Raw genomic sequence first — 10,193 nt, forward strand, 5'->3', positions numbered from 1 at the left:
AGGGAGATTAGTATCTTCACAGTCCTGTTGTTTTCTCCTAATGGCTCATCAAAGCTGGTGGCCTATTGTCTGGTGGGTGTCTTCCCAATACACACCCAGTTGTAATTGTTCCATAGTCCATATTCCTAACTTTAGATACAGAAATGATACATGCATACAAATTGGATAATCACTTTCAGTAAATCATAATCTTTCCGATAAGTTACATGAGCCATCTTGCATAAAATACATCTCAGTTATGCCATATTCATATCATAAGCATATTTCCATAAAGAATATGCAGTGTAATGTCACACACCAGTGAACATCTTCCAGGCTTGGGGCTGTCCAGAACTTTTCTCAGAACTCTGCGTTTTCTCCCTCTGTCACACTGCAAAAGAAGTATCCACAGTGCAGTGACCCCATCTCCCAGCTCACCTGGAAATACAGTGTGCACTGAAATAGCAAACAGAGGTGAAACAACTGAGCAGAAGCCTTAAAGTGCAAAACCAAAAGGGAGACTGAGTCAAGGCCGGAAATGTTGCATGTGACGACTCTGCTCCAAGTCACCCAGCTATAGGATGATCTTAGAGCAGAAATAAATTGTAATAATCTTACCTTTCTATAGCAGCTTTCATCATTCTAGGCTGTTCAGATACCACAAAAGTAGGTAATGTAGAGACTTGCAGTTTCACTGTTCAGACAGAGCCTTAGTTTCAAAAGATCTCATCTAAAACTTAAAATTTGAACAATATTTTTGCTCTCTGTGAAAATCCACTGGCTCTTTCATGTTCTTTAAAGATGCCTGGGGACGTGTGTTATCCTGGAGTGCCACCCATTCCAGAAGAGTCCTGGAGATTTCTGGTATCACAGACATCCCAGAATTATTGCAGTGTTATTGTAGCTGTGTTGGTCCCAGGATATAAGACACAAGATGGGTGAGGTAATATCTTTTACTGGGCCAACTTACAAGAGGGCTTCTCCCATTGATATAGTGACCACCTCTCCGGGAGGAGGGGTACCTATGCTATGGGAGAAGCTCTCCTGTGGGCATAGATAGTGTCTTCACTAAGCGCTACAGCTGCTGCAGCAATTTAAGTGTAGGTAATCCCCAAGATTGCTTGAATAGTGACAAAAGATTAAGTAATATTCCCCTGTCACATCAACTGAGGGCACTCATTGGATTGGTCAATCAAGCAGCCAGTAAGAACATCACTCAGAATATATGTACAGATGCTCTGAGACCATGGTAATGACAATGGTGTAGTCCAGAGTATGGCCTGTATTTCGAGTTTGCATGGAACAAAGTGAGGGCTTGTCTACATCAGAAACTTGCAGCGCTGGTGAGGGAGTTACAGCGCTGCAACTTTGAAGGTGTACACATCTGCAGGGCATCACCAGCGCTGCAACTCCCTGTTTGCAGCGCTGGCCGTACTCCCGTTTTGTCTCGGGTGTAGAGGATCCAGCGCTGGTGATCCAGCGCTGGTAATCCAATGTAAACACTTACCAGCGCTTTTCTTGACCTCCGTGGAAGGAGGAAGCCTCTGGTAATCAAGCTGGTCTCCTTCCCCAGCTTGCTCTCGCGTTCCCGGAACCCCGAGCAAGCAGGTCTCCTTCCCTGCGGTTTGCAGGGGGGTTCGGGAACGCGAGAGCAAACCGGGAAAGGAGACCAGCTTCGCCGCGGTTTGCTCTCCCGTTCCCCGAGCAAGCAGGTCTCCTTCCCTGCGGTTTGCAGGGTGGCTCCGGGAACGCGAGAGCAAACCGCGGCGAAGCGGGTCTCCTTTCCCGGTTTGCTCTCTAGTTCCCGGAGCCCCGAGCAAGCAGGTCTCCTTCCCTGCGGTTTGCTGGGTGGCTCCGGGAACGCGAGAGCAAACCGGGAAAGGAGACCAGCTTCGCCGCGGTTTGCTCTCGCGTTCCCGGAGCCACCCAGCAAACCGCAGGGAAGGTGACCTGCTTGCTCGGGGAACGGGAGAGCAAACCGCGGCGAAGCGGGTCTCCTTTCCCGGTTTGCTCTCTCGTTCCCGGAACTCCGAGCAAGCAGGTCTCCTTCCCTGCGGTTTGCTGGGTGGCTCCGGGAACGCGAGAGCAAACCGCGGCGAAGCGGGTCTCCTTTCCCGGTTTGCTCTCTTGTTCCCGGAACTCCGAGCAAACAGGTCTCCTTCCCTGCGGTTTGCAGGGGGTTCGGGAACGCGAGAGCAAACCGCGGCGAAGCTGGTCTCCTTTCCCGGTTTGCTCTCTCGTTCCCCGAACCCCGAGCAAGCAGGTCTCCTTCCCTGCGGTTTGCAGGGGGTTCGGGAACGCGAGAGCAAACCGCGGCGAAGCTGGTCTCCTTTCCTGGTTTGCTCTCCCGTTCCCCGAACCCCCCCTTGAAGCCGCCCAACAGCGCTGCAGTGTGGCCACATCTAACACCACTTGCAGCGCTGGTTGCTGTAAGTGTGGCCACTCTGCAGCGCTGGCCCTATACAGCTGTACTAATACAGCTGTAACTACCAGCGCTGCAAAATTTTAGATGTAGACATGGCCTGAGTGACTTGTATCTGGTTGGGTTACATCTTCCTTTAACTTTCACCCTTGTGCATTTTTATAAAATTCAAAATTAAAAATATATTTTTAGTTTCTCAGTCTGTGACTCTCACATAGCCAAAGTGGAACAATTGGCAAACCTGAAATATCTTGTGGCAATCCAAAATCTGGAGATTCTATCTCAGCCTTGAGAGAGCACATTAAAATCAGGCACCCAGCTACTTATATAATTATCTTCAAAAGACTCAATAAAAACCACTGTGTAAGCTGGATTTGAACCTCAAACAGCACCCTAGAACAGTGTTAAGCTCAGGCATGGTCATATATGGTAGCTCTGAAGGGCTGTTTTAAACCATATTACCCCCCAAGGAAATGATGGTTGATAACTATCAACCCATTTGAGATTGGGAAGATTTTGGTATTTGTCTGCATCAAATGCCCTTCAGTAGATTTATTTGCCCTAAGTATGATCCCTGGTGCATATTATTCATGTGAGCAAGTTTGCCTTCAGCTGATGCAAACAGCCATCAGTTTGTTGCCCAGAGCAACACAATGGAGCTTTCAGTGGCAGTAATGTGTAAACTGGACATTTTGAACATACCCTGGGTCTTTGCATTAATGATAGTGGACATAGCCCCGCAGCCTGCCTCATCACTGTCAATTGAAAGCTGGTTGTCCATTTTAAGACTTCTTCCTCCCTCATCTAGCCACTCAGTTTGTGACTGGACCTTGCTAAGATCTAGCTCTTTTAGGATAGGGTAGTCAAGAAATGTGGTCCAAAAAGAGAAAAAACTTGTGGGAAGTTTTAAAATTTTGAAGGCATTTCCATCCTGTACTTTTTCGAAATAAACCCATTTCTTTCTTTTTGACGATTTCCATGGAGTTATTTTATTAAAAAAAAAAGGTTTTTTTGTTTCAAAACTGGTGCTACTTTTACACAAATATTCATTTTTTAAAAGAAAGACCCATCACATAAGCCATCAAAATCGGGGTCTCAGAAGTCAGTGTTGACAAAAAAACAGCTGTTCCTACAGGGATGTGGGAAATGCCACGTCTTCCTTCAAGCGGGTCGTCATTTACTGACTTGCTTCCACTGTCAGACCCCACCCACTGACTGGGGCTGCTGACTAGAGCCCAGTATGTGGGACTGTGCTGAAACAATCAGAGGAGAGAGATTTTGCTTGCAAACACTATTGCTCTGAATTGTTTCATGTTCATCCCCGCACCTCACCAGAATTTTTGGAGGACTGTTGATCTATATCTGAAAAAGCTCCCCCCTTCACGTGTCCTCCCGGAATCGCTCGGCTGCATTGCAGCTGTGATGCACAAAGATGCTTTAGCAGATGGCCACATGGGTTTTTCCTTTATTATTATTTTTTAATACTGTGAGCCCTGAGAAGGAGGGACATTGCAGAGGGAAAGAAAGGGCAATGGAATGAGGACAGAAGGCCTAGAGGAGGGAGGGAAGACTGGAGAGGATCGTGGAACATAGAGTGCACAACAGGGGTGGGAGATACTGCAAAGGTGGATGTGAAGCAAATGGTTTTTTACTCATTTTCTCCTTTCAGAAGGTTAATGCAGATGCCTCCTCCCCCTTTCCCAGTCTTTAAATTAACACTGAATTTCACTCAAAGTGCTATAGCAGTGCAGCAGCTGCTATGGTGTGACAGGAGAAAGGCCAATGCCTAGTGCCAGGGTAGGCAACTTTTCAGCAGTGGTGTGCCTAGTCTTCATTAATTCATCCTAATTTAAGGTTTTGCCTGCCAGTAATACATTTTAACGTTTTTAGAAGGTCTCTTTCTATAAGTCTATAATATATAACCAAACTATTGTTGTATGTAAAGTAAATAAGGATTTTTAAATGTTTGAGAAGCTTCATTTAAAATTAAATTAAAATGCAGAGCCTCCCTGACTGGTGGCCAGGACCCAGGCAGTGTGAATGCCACTGAAAAATCACCTCGGGTGCCACCTTCGGCACCTGTGCCATAGGTTGCCTACCCCTGGCCTAGGGGCATTCAAAAAACACCCGCAGTTTCACTGATTTTCCTGTCTGCTTGTGGTATGTTGTGGACAATAGCCCAAGAAGCCGAGATGAATCTGAAGCAATTCAGGGAAATGGCATCTGCAATTAAAAAGTCTTTTAGCTGGTTTCTTTCCTTGCCCCCCTCTCCCTAAATCATGATCAGTAGCTCCCGAGCTCCCTCACGCTGGCGCACCTGATGTGTGGGATTCATTAGCTCAGCCACAGGCTTCTGGGCCATTTTCAATAGATAAACATCAGGAACATGATGGAACCGAGCGGGTGGTTTGGACAGGGTGGTTTCGATTTCTTCTTGGGGCCTGTGCTCTGAGGACACTCGTATGACAGTCCTCTCCCGAGGAAATATGAACTCCAACGTCCTCCATAAGAATGGTCTATGCATCCTGCTTCAATGCAGGGACCCCTGGGGAGCAGAAGGACTTGGACGGTCCAAAGGTACCCAGGGGCTGGCGTGCCGGCCGGAGCGCGGCCCCGCTCCCCTGGCCGGAGCGCTACAAGTCCGCGGATGCGCTCCCCCGGTTGGCGCGCTGCAAGCCCCGGGGCCCCGCTCCCCCGGCCGGAGCACAAGAAGTCCGGCGGATCCGCTCCTCCGGCCGGAGCGTGACAAGTCCGTGGATCCGCTCCCCCGGTCGGAGCACTACAAGTCCGCGGATCCGCTCCCTGGCCTGGCGCGCTGCAAGCCTCGCGGGCCAGCACCCTCAGCCGGAGCGGGACAAATCCGCCGATCCGCTCCCCCGGCCGGAGCGCAAGTCCCGCAGCCCCGTTCCCCCGGTCGGAGCGCGACAGGTCCACGGATCCGCTCCCCCGGCTGGTTCCCTGCAAACTCCGAGGCCCCGCTCCCCCGGCCCCAGCGAGACAAGTCCGTGGCCCTGCTCCCCCGGCCGGAGCGCGGATCCGCTCCCCCGGCTGGCGCGCTGCAAACCCCGCGGCCCCCTCCCCCGGCAGGAGCGCTGCAAACCCCGCGGCCCCGCTCCCCCTGCCGGAGCGCGACAAATCACGCGGCCCCGCTACCCTGGCCGAAGCGCCGCAAGTCCCGCGGCACCGCTCCTCCGGCTGGCGCGCTACAAGTCCGCGGATCCGCTCCCCCTCCTGGAGCGCTGAAAGCCCCGCGACCCCGCTACCCCGGCCGGAGCGCAACAGGTCCGCGGCCCAGCTCCCCCGATCGGAGCGCGACAGGTCCGCGGACCCGCTACCCTGGCTCATCCCCTGCAAGCCCCGCGGCCCCGCTCCCCTGCCTGGAACGCGAAAACTCCGGGGATCCGCTCCCCGGACTGGCGCGCTGCAAGCCCCGGGCCCCGCACCTCCAGCAGGAGCGCGACAAGTCCGCGGATCCGCTCCCCCGATTGGCGCGCTGCAAGCGGCCCGCGGGCCGTAGTTTGCGCACCCCTGGTTTAAGAAGCAGTTAATGAATAACACTAAATCTCCATAAGGTCTTTTAGACATGGGACTATCATGTGAACCAATATGACCATCTCGCTCTTTAAGCTAGATTTTAATAGCTCACTCATTACCATGGTATCAAGGTTTATTCTTCCATTATACAAGTCCCACAATTTGTAAATATTGTTCATTAACGAAAGGCTCAAGCAGTCAAGGAATTGTTGCCAAGATGTTTGAAGTTTGCCTCTGTGGCCTGTAGGGGCCGCTGTTCACTTGCATTTCCTCTGCTGCCCACTCTGCTCTAAATGCCGATGACCTCCCTTCGCTCACCAGTCACAGAATGCTTAAGACACAAATAGAACAAATGTTCGATGTGTTTGTGGCCATGTTTTCATGTGCACAGAATGGGACCTCTTATCGTGAACTATATTCATGTCACTTAATTATATAAATAATGTCTTGGGGCACAGAGGTGGTAGGGACACAAATATAAAACCAGATATTTCGGCAGCTAGGGCAAGGGTGATTATGCATCACATACATTTAACAGCAGAATTTAACTAAACTGACTATGTTTCCTAATTTTGGTTCTCTCTTCTCTTTCCTCTCTTTTTTCCAGCCTTCAGATTTTTCTCTAACTTCATTTATCTTCTCTCTTTTCAGTCCTCTCTCTCTTCTGCAATTCTTTTTCACTGATATACATTTTGATCTCTAATTTATCTTTTTTTCTTCTGCTTCGAGCCTCCCCATGTGCTTCCCCTACTACCACTACCCATGTTATAGCCACTTGGCTGGTATCCTATTTCTTTTTCCCTGTTATTAGGTGGCATCCACCGATCTGCACTCTCTATGGAACACCTCTTCTGCCCTTCCATCCCCAACTTCCACTACATCCTACTACTTGGCTCTTACTGTACGTGATCCTCCAATATCCTGCTTGCTGTCCACGTCCCCTCATGTCCTGTTTCTCTTCTTCCTACTTCTCACACAAAGTCATCCTGGCAGCGATGGGTGTGCTTTTTTTTTTTGGCAGTACTAGAAATGCAGGAATAGGGTGGGGTGCTGGAGTCTACTGCGGTGGTATGAGGAGGAGTAAGGGGTTTGCTGCAGTTTCTCGTAGAGGAGGGTGAACCAAAGTGAGGAGAGCTGGAATGTGCCAAAGACAAGGCAGGGGAAACAAGAGCCAGTTAGGGATGGGGTCTGTTAGAGGCTAGTTATGGCCAAACAGGGATGGTTGCAGTTTGAGGGGTTGGGGCAGTAGGCTCAGAAGGGCTAGAGGAAATGTAGAAGGGGGAAGAGAAGCAGGATTGAGGATGCTAGAAAGTACTAAGGGCAAGGTGCATAAAGTGAAGGGATGTCATCTCAAAGGTAACAGAAAGAAAGTAGAGGCTCCTTCTTAGAAGGAAGACAAGGAAGTTCCTCCCCCACTCCCATTTTTACATGCGCATTTCCTGTTTGTTTGAGGTTGAATTTTCATTCTGAGACAGGCATACAAGTAGGAGTCAGTAAGATTTCAAACACGGAGGTCAAAAATCAGGGTCTGGAAAGAAAAAACGCTTAAATAAATCTCATGATTTTATGTATAGGTGTGTGCATGTGCTTGTGAGAGAAAAGTGTTTTTCCATTCTATGAACTGACAATATAGTCATGTTGGGAAACTGCAAAGGAGTCTTACTAAATCCACTCTTCGAGAACAGTACATTTTTCAGAAATATCTGACGTGTGTGCAGGTATAACCCTGTATACCTGGTCCTGCCTCAGCACAGGGGTCTTGACTACATAATATCTCAAGGTCCTTTGCAGCCCAACATTGCTATGGTTCTGTAACTAACAACAAAGCAACGCATGCTTACTGAAATATACGAACACATTCATAGACCTTGGTGGCCTAAATACGGAACCATAAATATAATAAATGATGCCAAGAATAAGCAAAGAGAAAAATTAGTTAACTCACAGGAACATGCAGCTCTGGCAAGTTATAGCCTGCTATCCCCATTGAACTCTTGCAAACCCATCAGAGAAATTAACGAATGGTATTGCTACAGTAAAGAAAGCAGGGAGCACAATGCAAACTTTTAAGAAGCTGCACACACAGAACACAGATGAAAGCAGATTTCTGGCATTCACACAGTGCAAGAAGTAATCCGCTTGCAAAATCTTGTGAATGTAAGAGGAGTTTCTGCTATGACAGGGTAATTTTGAAAAAAATAGTAAGACTGTCTTATAATGTATAAATTTGCAAAAAACAACAAGAACTATAAAGTCCTCTTTTACTAGAGAGAAACTGAATTAGATAAGAGAACAAGATGGAAAAACATGTTCCTTCAGTAGCCTATATAATAAATACAATTACTATTGTACAGAAAGAAAGGGGAAACTAATTGTGATTTCAAATGAAGCCTAGATGCAACACAGGGCAATTTGATAAGAAATGACAATGTAATTCCCAGCAAAGAGGAAACAGTCACTTTCACTGATTGGGACTTCAGTAGTGAAAAGGGATCATTCTAGATGGTAGATAGCCTGGTCAATCTGCCTTACCTTCACTTATTATATTGAACTGAGTGTTTCTCATTATCTAGCTGATTCAAGACATAGTGGTAATACAGAGAGTGCTCTGCTCTTACTAGCTCTGGCATTGGAGACAGTCCAAAATATCCATAAATTAGTATTGAATAATTCCTCTCAGTTAAGGAGTCTCATGCGGGACACTGTAAGTTTATTTTGTTACTGTTTATTTTGCCCAGGGAAGTGGTAGATTCTCCATCTCTTGATGTCTTCAGCTCAAGACTGGATGCCTTTCTGTAAAATATGCTTTAGCCAAGCACAAATTCTTGGGCTCAGTACAGGGGTATCTGAGTGAATTTTAATGGCCTGTTATACATAGAAGGTCTGACTAGATAATCTAATGGTCCCTTCTGACATTAAGCTCTATGAATAATGTGAAATTGCTGAGGGAAACAATGACATAGTTTTGGCTGCAATTCCATCAGTATCCTAATAATACTGAGCTCTTTTTCTTTTTTTGATCAAATTTGGAAAGGACAGTCACGTAGTTTGCCCAATGTCTTGCCAAGATTGGTGTCTTGATGGCTATCTAAGTAAGGCAGAGGTGCTGTAACAATGTGTATAGTGGGGGTGCTGAAAGCCATTGAACCAAACTCTAAACTCTGATATGACAGAAACCTCTTCAAGCCAGTGGGTGCGGTAGCAACCCTAGTTTCAGCACTTATGGCTAGGGGAGTATGACCTGTAATAGAGGGGTGAATCACTATAGCAAAATTGGTAGCGAACACAAAATTATGTAGGTTAGTCAACATTGGATAAGACTGTAGGGAATTACAGAAGGATCTAACCAAAGTTAGATCTTCCTTCCAGCAAGTTAGAAAAGTATGGATTGGATGAATGGGCTATACGGTAGATAGAAAGCTGGCTAGATCATTGGTTTCAACAGGTAGTGACCAAAGTCTCAGTGTCCAGCTGGCAGCCGGTATCAAGTGGGATGCCACAGGTGTTTGTCCTGGGGCCAGTTTTGTTCAACATATTCATTAATGATCTGGATGATGGGATGGATTGCACCCTCAGCAAGTTCATGGATGACACTAAAGCTCAGGGGGAGAGGTAGATATGGTGGAAAGTAGGGATAGGGTCCAGAGTGACGAAAAGAAATTGGAGGATTGGGCCAAAAGAAATGCCAAAAGAAATCTGATGAGTTCCAACAAGGACAAATATAGAGTCCTGCACTTAAGACGGAAGAATTCCATGCACTGCTATAGTCTGGGGACCGACTGGCTAAGCAGCAGTTCTGCAGAAAAGGACCTGGAGATTACAGTGGATGAGAAGCTGAATATGAGTCAGCAGTGTGCCCTTATTGCCAAGAAGGCTAACAGCATATTGGGCTGCATTCGTAGGAGCATTGTCAGCAGATCAAGGGAAATAATTATTCCTCTCTATTCGGTACTGGTGAGGCTACATCTGGAGTATTACGTCCAAATTGGGCCCCCCACTACAGAAAGGATGTGGACAAATTGGAGCGAGTCCAGCAGAGGGCAATGAAAATGATTAGGGGGCTGGGGCACATGACTTCTGAGGAGAGGCTGAGGGAACTTGGCTTATTTAGTCCGTGGAAAAGAAGACTGAGAGGGGATTGATAGGAGCCTTCAACTACCTGAAGGGGAGTTCCAAAGAGGATGGAGCTAGGCTGTTCTCATTGGTGGCAGATGACAGAACAAGAATCAATGGTTTTAAGTTGCAGTTGGGGAGGTCT

This window comes from Gopherus evgoodei, chromosome 4 (assembly GCF_007399415.2).
Source record: "Gopherus evgoodei ecotype Sinaloan lineage chromosome 4, rGopEvg1_v1.p, whole genome shotgun sequence".
In the NCBI taxonomy this organism is placed as follows: Eukaryota; Metazoa; Chordata; order Testudines; family Testudinidae; genus Gopherus; species Gopherus evgoodei.